Genomic DNA, 9,171 nt, shown 5'->3' with positions numbered 1-9,171 from the left:
TGGGGAGGCCATGGCACTGGCTCCCTTGCTCCCTCTGGGCCAGAACTCTGCTGGCAGCTACAGCCTTCATCTTGGTCACTGGGTGAAATGCATTTTTTGTGTGTTTTTGTCAATAGGACATCTTTTTCACCATCCCGGAAGCATCAAGCAATAACAGAGGTCTCAGCTTTGAATTCTACCCCTTCCTTTCCAGCTGTTTTTTAGATGCTAATCTTTCTAATGTTCTCTAGTTTGTGTGATTTTTCTAGGACCACCCCCCTCCCCCTCACATTCCTGTCTGGTCCTCCTGATTCTTAGGGCTTTTATGTTCTATTGCTTTAGAAAATTCTGCCTCTCAAGAACTCTCTCCTTCTGGAACTGCAATTTGTGTCACACCTCCTCATTCTATCTTCCTTTTTTTTTTTTTCTCTCTTTTCTTGCCACCGCTTGTGGCATATGGAGTCCTTTGGCCAGGGATCGGATCTGAGCTACAGCTGTGGCAACCCCAAATCCTTTTAACCCACTGTGCCAGGCCAGGGATTGAACTTGCATCCTGGTGCTGCGGAGGCGCCATGGACTCTGTGGTGCCGGAGCAGGGAACTCCCTTCTTCCACGTGTTTAACCTCTTTTTCTTAGTTTCCATTTCCCAGTTTTCCTGGGCTCCATCATCTCCACATCTACTTCCAGTTCATTCTCCTTCTAGGTGTGTCTCATCTGCTACTTAACCATAATAAGTTTCTAACTTCAAATACTCCATTTTCCATTAAAAACTTTTTTTATCAAACCAATTTGGTCCTTTTTGATGTTTTTTCATTAGTCAGAACTTTTCTTTAAACCTAAGACATTTTTACATTTTGTTTTATGCTTCCAACATCTTAGTCTTTGCATGTCTGATTCTGTTGCTGTTGTTCCTAATGACTCTTGCTCACAGTAGTTTCTTTCCTTGTGTGCTTTGTGTTTTCACTATAAGTGAAATTTTATCTGAAGGAATTCTTTAAGGCCTGTGTTTCACATACAATCCTCAAAAGGAATGCAATTGCTTGTGTGCCAGGAGCCTCAAGGTACTACCAACCTGAGGCCATTTAAACTGAAGTGTCAGCTTAAGGATACTTTCTAGTCCATGTGGGCAATATTGAATCTGCAACCCAAACAGTAGAGCCAGCTGTGCTGACCTACTGGGGAAGTTTTCTGTCCTCCCCTCCTATCTCTCCTTGCATGGGATACCAAAGCTATGTTGATGAGTTGTGGAATTGGTTCCCTCTTTGAATGATCATGTCATCTGTTGGGTTTAAGTAGGAGGGGGCTGTGAACTAACTCTCCACTTTGTAGCAACCTCAGGTTTACTGCCCACCCCACGCACAACCCCTGAAACAGCAATTCTATGTTGCCCACAACATAAGCAGAATAAAAAAGATGAGTGACAAGAGTGTTTATGAACTGGCTCCCACATAAAGACCCAGTCCTGGGAGTCACTCATAGGCCCTATGGCCTTCAACTGGCCTCAGTGTCACTCACTGGTCCTTTTCCTTCTATACCAGAATCATTGTTTCAAGGAAAGTGGGAGAAGGACAGGAGGACACAGTGATCCAGGTCCAAGGAGAGGAAGTGTGTTGTGGCACAAGGCTGAACTGCTCTTCTCATCCAGCCCTGGGGCAGCCCAGACCCTCTCAGTCATCTCTGAGCCAATCTAGTTCCAAGGGAGCTGTGAGCATTGCCCTTGAGTGGGAAAGGACCAGAAGAACAGGCCCAGCCCAAATGTGTCCCAGGAGCTGCATTTCTTGCTGGGGCAGCAGCAGAGCTGAGGACATTTCCTTACTACTCTTTGCTTAAAGGGAGATGTCTTCTGTCCTTGCCTGCATTTCGGCATCTCTTTCAACTCAAGAAGCTCTCGAGCTTCTTGCTGCATTTCAGCTCCTTGAACTTCTCAGCTAGGACCAACTGGCACTGCTCAGATTTCTTCAGGAAGTAGGGCCGATGGCCCTGCTGGGCCTGAGCCCACCACTCCTGCTTCAGGACCAGGCAGATCTCCTGCTGCCACTTTTGCTCCTGCTGTGCCATGTCTTGCTGCTCCATGCTCTGAAGCAGCTGCTGTGGTTTCTCATGCTCCTCCCCTAGCGGTGCTTCTTCAACCGTTTATTCACAAGCTCTTTCTATCTGGCTCAGATGTCATTTAGAAACTGATACGTTTTATCAAAAACCTCAGGATTATATTCCCCTGACAGATCATCAAAGCATGGGTCGCGGGCTACCTTCTTACTGATGGGGACAACTTGACGCAAAAATGGCACCTGGACCCTGGCTGACATTTCCAGAGGCCTGTGCTTATTGACCACATATGCTTTTTGGACAGGTGGTCTAGAACTTTGCTTCTTAGTGCTGTTTCCAATTACCAATTGTTTGTATGTCTTAGTCCCCACTTGGATCTGCAATTCCAACAGCCCCTCAAATGACATGACAGAAGTGCCCTTCCTCAGGGCCCCGCCATCCTCCTCACCATCCCAGGCCCTGTGGGGAGACCCAGCAGCCAACCCATCCCAGGAGCTCAGTCTCGGTATCAGCTTGTGCATTGAGCCAAAGACTAATAACACTCTGAAGTGAGAGTTTAACTAGAGAAACAACCCCCACCCCCCCACCCCTGGCTGAGGAGGCAGCTGCCTGCCTGAGAGCAGCTTTGTTTACCCCATGCCACCCTTCTTGTAATCTTGCAGCAGCTTCTTAAACAGGAACACTGTCTGCTTGGGGAAGGGGGAGGGCCAGGATGCTTGTATGGGAAAAACAGGTCACCTCTCAGACTCTGGGAGTGACTCCTCTGAGCCCACACTGGTGCTGAATAAACCTGGCTATTCCACGTCTCCAAGTGCAGCTTGTCTCTTTCTGCTGCCATGGTTTCTGCAACAGTATGACAGCAGAGTTGAGGCAAGTCCATCTAAAAGCAGAGAGACCCAGTCCCTAGGTCCACTGAGAAGGACTTAATGTGGTTAAATATGCAATTTTCCCTGACATTTTGGAAAAGTCTCTGCCACCTCATAGCTCTTACTTTGGTGGATCTCATCCTGGGCTCAGTTCATGGGTTGATGAAGGAAGTAATAGGAACCTTCCATGTTTTGCTATTCTTTGCAGGGAAGAGTGGCATGGAGGTAGGGATGGGATGGCCATTGTACAAGAGAGACAGACAGGGGTTATGCAATTCCCTGGGCTGTCTAAGGACCCAGAAATCAGCTTCTCAAGTTTTGGGGGATATGTAGGACTGGGTCACTTTGCTGTACAGCAGAAATTTTCACAACATTGCAAATCCACTCAAAGAGAAAAAGAAATAAAAATTGAAAAAAATGAATGAATTTCTAGGGAAGGGATGCAGGTTGCATTTGCTCACCACATGGAATCCCATCATCTGGCACAGCTCCTCCTGCAAATAAGTCCTTAAAAGTAGAAAGAAGTGTTCTTGTTGTGGCTCAGTGGGTTCAGGACCTGATGTTGTCTCTTGAGGACGCAATTTTGGTCACTTGCCCCCCTCAGGGGGTTAAAGATCTGGTGTTGCCATAAGCTGTGATACAGTTCCCAGATGTGGTTTAGATCTGGTGTTGCTGTGCCTGTGGCATAGGCTGGCAGCTGCAGCTCTGATTTGACCCCTGGCCCAGGAACTTCCATATGCCACAGGTGTGCCTGTTTAAAAAGCAAAGAAGAAAAGGTGGAAGGAAATGAACGAACATGTGAATGAACAAATGAATCAATCAGCCGCACAGAAAAGGGACCTCCAGGTTTATTTTTCCCCAAGGAATGAAGTCTTCCTGATGTGATTGTTCTTCATACTCAGGGTCCTGTCAGGTTTTTTTTCCTTTATTGTGGTAGGATGCTGCTCATGGTCTATGTCTGAGGTTAGACTAAACACTGTCAGTGTGGCTGGCTAGGGCCCAGTCACCTGAATGGCTTTCATCTGTGTCATGCACCAAGCTCTCCAATGAAACATACTAGAAGGAGGTGATGCTTCTCAAAGTATGATCTGAAGCCACCTGCACCAGAATCATGTGGGGAGCTTTGTAAAAATACATATTTCTAGGCTTAGCCCTGGACCAGCTAAATTGGAACCTTGGTTCCTAAGAACCCAGGAATTTACATTTATTGTGATTATTTTTTTGCCTCTCTCTTTTTAAAAAAAGTTGGATAGGTACTACACCTACATGATCCCAAACCCCAAAGTATAAGATTTTAATAAAAAATGTAATACATTAAAATATTTTATTTTAGTATAGTTTTAGGCTTATGGAAAAGTTGTGACAATAGTACTGAAAATACTCATACAGCTCACCTCCAGATTCCTCTATTTTTAATACCTTATGTTAGTAGGGTCCATTTATCATAGCGAATGAACCAATATTGATGTATTATTAGCTAAAGTAATACTTTCAATTAAACAAAACCATTCTTGAGGCAGAACAAGAAACATTTCACATAAAATTTTCTCTGCCTTTTGAGCCACTACCCATAGGCTTTTTTTTTTATGGCCACACCTGCAGCACATGGAGGTTCCAAGGCTAGGGAAACTTTAGTGTGCATTGTGCATCTGCATCATATATTACCTAGATCCTTTTAGAATACATGGGAATGCCTACTGGAAACAACAACAACAAAAACCGTTTTCCTCCTGGCACTAGCAAGGTAACTCCTTAGCTAACCTTTCTTTGTCCTGTAAGAGGTCTCAATGACCCCTAATCTCCTTGTTGGACTATGTAAACTGTCAATACATTACTGTGATGTATAACCCTATTCTTCAAAAATGTAGGCAACTGTGCTTTGTCCTCTAATGGGTGAAATAGTCCTCAGAATTTTCTGGAAGACTGTTGGAGGCTATAATCCTCAGGTTGTAATATTTTTTTCTTTTTTTTTTTTTTTTTTTGCTATTTCTTTGGGCCGCTCCCGCGGCATATGGAGGTTCCCAGGCTAGGGGTCGAATCGGAGCTGTGGCCACTGGCCTACGCCAGAGCCATAGCAACGCTGGATCCGAGCCGCGTCTGCAACCTACACCACAGCTCACGGCAACGCCGGATCGTTAACCCACCGAGCAAGGGCAGGGATCGAACCCGCAACCTCAGGGTTCCTAGTCGGATTCGTTAACCACTGCGCCACAACGGGAACTCCCTCAGGTTGTAATATTTAGGACATAATCCTAGGTTATAATCTTCAGGTTGGTTTGAATAAAATTTTCCATTTCTTTCTTAGATGGACTATTGATTAATTATTCATCAACCCTTCATTCAGATCTTGTTAGTTTTTTACTTAAATTCATTTTACTGTTCCAGGATCCCATCCACATTACAATTACTCATCAAATCTCCATAGGTTTTTTTGTTTGTTTGTTTTGTTTTTTTGTTTGTTTTTTATGACCACACCTGCAGTACATGGAGGTTCCCAGGCTAGGGGTCAAAGTGGAGCTACAGCTGCCGGCTTACACCACAGCCACAGCAACTCAGGATCTGAGCCATGTCTTCAACCTACAGCAAGCTCATGGAAACACTGGATTCTTAACCCACTGATCAAGCTCAGGGATCAAACCCACAACCTCATGGTTACTAGTCGGATTTATTTCCACTGTGCCACATTGGGAACTCCCGGGGCACCACAACAGGAACTCCTCCTCTTGATGTGTATAACAACTGAAGAATACTTGTCAAATATTTATATACAGACATTGGTGGATAAACATAAGATTGAAAGGAGCAGACTTGCATTCAGGAGATGTTAGTAAATAGCAGCACAAGAAATGAAGTTTGAAATCCTCTCTTCACTGTCCTCTAATTGCTCCTTACAGCAAACAAAACCACATTGTTGTCTCCACTTTCCTACTCTGTGTTTTGTTCTGGATTGTGTCCCATTCACTGCCCGGCTCTGTGCCCACTGAACATGGCTAGTTCTCTGAATCTCATGCCAGTGATGGGCTCCCTGCTCCTTGCTGCTGGGCTTCTCAGATGCTGCCTGGGTGTTCAGCTAGATATGAGTCTACAGTGTGACCCAGAGTCCTGGTCTCCATGCTCTTCTCACCTACTAGGACTTGCTGCTCCTTGTGTGGGATCCACTCCTGGCTCCCTGACCAAATGCTCACAGACACAATACATTCCTGTGCTCTCCTGGACACCAGATGGCATGTCTCCATAATGTGCAGCTGGGTCAGGTCGCCAACCACTGTTATCCTTGCAGCTTCTCCTGCTATGAATGCCTGTGCACAGGACCTTATGTGAAGAAGTCCTGTGGTGATGCAGGATGCAGAAGTCAGAGTGACAGCAAAGTAACAACCCAATTCTTTGTTGGGTGGAGTATAGAATTTACTCCCAGCTGCTGTGGCTGTGGTGTAGGCTGGCAGCTGACTCCTAGTCTGGGAACCTCCATATAGAATTTACTAGTCTGGGAACCTCCATGTAGAATTTACTCCCCAGTTCTCACTCCATTAAGGCCAGGCCTTTGAATCAGCTGCCCAAGAGAGTGTTTGGATTGGCATGGCACAAAATCATGCCCAGAATTACTCACCCACACTTGTACAGCAACCTCCAGGAAGCAGGGTCTGGGGTGCTCTCAGGAGGAGAGCAGAGTCAGTAGGAGACTGCATCCAGCTTTCAGGCTGCCTGAGCCCACAGTTTGAGAGGAAGAGGCAGAGTCACATGCCCAAGGCATTCTCTCCAATACTTTCTCCCCAAATGCCAGACCTTCCTGTCTTCAGGGCTGAGGAAGGATGTGGGAAAGGAGAAGCACAGTTTCCTTTCCCTTTGCATGAAGGCTGTGAAGTTTCACCAGATCCCTGGGAAACACCTTTCTTTCATGCTGAGTTGATTGTGCTTTAGAGACATTAGGCCAGTCATTAATAAGTCTATATTCTTATCATGTAGGTTTACTAGAGATGAACCTCTGGGCTGCTCAGGAGGTAAGATTCGTATAAAAATTCACACCGGGGCCAAAGTGTACCTCTAAAGCGGGACTTGTGGGGTGCTGTGCACAGATCCCACTCCTCCCTGGTGACTTGCTCAGTAAGTGAGTTTGGAGAATTTTCCCAGGAAATGAATGTGACAAGAGAAATCCCAGAGGGGCGAGTGAAACTTTTCTTCTGCTGCCAGGATAAATTGATCATCTTCACCCATAGATTTGGTGCTCTGAGTCCTGACCCACCAGCTGGGTGGTTTTGAATCTTCCAGATGCCCTTCTTTCCTCCCAAATAGCCTGAAGCAGAGGAGGCAGTGGAATCTGGGTTGGAAACATGACCTCTGCTCAGGGCTTGTGAGCACCCTCTGGAGGAAGAAGCATTGGCTCAAGGGAAACAATTAAAAGAGGCTTTTTGCCCAAAGGACTCTGAAGCTTGAAGGGAGAGGCCTTAATATGCCAGAGGCCAAACCCCTGAGCTTGCTTGCATTCTTTTTCCTTCCTTCCTTTCTTTCTTCCTTCCTTCCTTTCTTTCTTTCTTCCTTTCTTCCTTCCTTTTTCTTTCTTTCTTTCTTTCTTTCTTTCTTTCTTTCTTTCTTTCTTTCTTTCTTTTTCTTTCTTTTTCTTTCTTTCTTTCTTTTCTTTCTCTCTTTCCTTCTTTTGTCTTTTGTCCTATTTGTGACCTACACCTCAGCAAGGCCAGGGATGGAACCCCTAACCTCATGGTTCCTAGTCAGATTCATTTCTGCTGCACCACAAAGGGAACTGCCCACCCACCCCACCCCACCCTTTTTTTTGTCTTTTCCATTCCCTGAGCTTTCAGCTCAGAGTTTCCAAACTAAATATCAAGATGTTGGTCTGAAAAATATGGATTCACTTATGGTCACAATAAAGAGGTTTGGGACCAGCCCAGCTCCCTGTATGTGGCTTATGTGAAGGCCACCATGCTCATTCTGTCCCTGAGACAGTGCAAGCAGACACCAGGAGGGCACAGGTACCAGACACTGAAAGTCCCCAGTGCAAGGGAGTGCCAGAATTGTGAGCTTGAGACCATGTCCTGGCTGTAGGAGCTCAGAGCAGTAGAAGGTAGGGCTGTGTCAGACAGTGGGTGGAACCTTCACCTCAGACATGGGGTGTGGGATTTTCTCTTCCATAATTCTCTATGCTCTCAATGTGTAAAATTTGGGTGGATTACAACCAACCAGGCACTGCATTCAGACATGTCAAACTTAATATTTTATGGAGCAGCATCCTCCAGATTATTCTCAAAGTAAAGGTGGGCCAGGTATCCGAGGAATGCCATGCATGAGTTTCTGACAAGTAAGGGCTGAAGGCGGTTTTGCAGTTAGAAACCATGTTTGCTCTATTTCACCTTCATTTTCTACCAGGAGAGTGATATATAGTGACATCATTGTTTCTCTGCTTTAGTGTTCCTTAAAATATTCAGAAAAGGGAGTTCCCCTGTGACTCAGTGGTAATGAACCCAACTAGTATCCATGAGGGTATAGGTTCCATCCCTGGCCTCGCTCAGGGGTTAAGGACCCAGCATTGCTGTAAACTGTGGTGTAGGTTGGCAGTTGCAGCTCCATTTTGACCTCTAGCCTGGGAACTTCCATATGCCATGGGTGTGGCCCTAAAAAGCAATCAGAGGCAAACATCTCACACACACACACACACACACACACACACACACACACACACACACACACACACACAGAAAAGAATTTAGGCAGTAAAAAGCCTGTGATACTCCTTACAATCCCAATCACATATGCCAACCTGTCTCTGATCCCAGACAAGACCAGAGGCGCCCTCTGGAGCCAGGCCCCAGCCTCACCTCTGTGAGTTCTGCCTACTCAGGTAAGGCTCCTGGGTGACCTGATGAGGGCAGTGAGGTGTGAGGATGGGGGATGGGCCAGTTCTCTTAGTGGAGCGGGAGAACCTGGCTGGGGATGCCTGAAGGAGCTGGGATGGGGCTGAGTCTCTTCCTGGGCAGAAGCAAATCTCAGGAGGGTCAATAAGAAAGATAAGTCCAAGGTAGGCCTCTGCCTTTCCAGAGAGGTGCAGGTAACACACACTTGTTGAGGGGCACAGGAGAAGAAAGATTTGGAGCCTGGTGGTCCTTCTGACCATTGCAGCAAGGCAGGCAAACTCGACCTCCTTCCTCACAGAGCTAATGAAAACCAGAAACCTAGCCAGCAGGGAGCCTACCCCACGGAGGGCCATCCGTGAACCTCCCATAACCCCAGAAAAAATGGCTAAATATAACCACTTTCAGGGGGCAGAAAG

General features: G+C 46.2%; 1 pseudogene; it reads right to left on the bottom strand.

The window, feature by feature from the left end:
- Positions 1-1,794: 1,794 nt before the first annotated feature.
- On the bottom strand, positions 1,795-2,546 carry LOC110258098 (ribosomal RNA processing protein 36 homolog pseudogene; annotated as a pseudogene).
- Positions 2,547-9,171: the final 6,625 nt, after the last annotated feature.

The sequence above is a fragment of the Sus scrofa genome, chromosome 3, assembly GCF_054392235.1.
Source record: "Sus scrofa isolate SSC_HxYL_T2T_F1_AM1 chromosome 3, Sscrofa_HxYL_maternal_Yorkshire_Landrace_v2.0, whole genome shotgun sequence".
Lineage (NCBI taxonomy): Eukaryota > Metazoa > Chordata > Mammalia > Artiodactyla > Suidae > Sus > Sus scrofa.
This window is presented reverse-complemented; position numbering and strand designations above follow the sequence as displayed.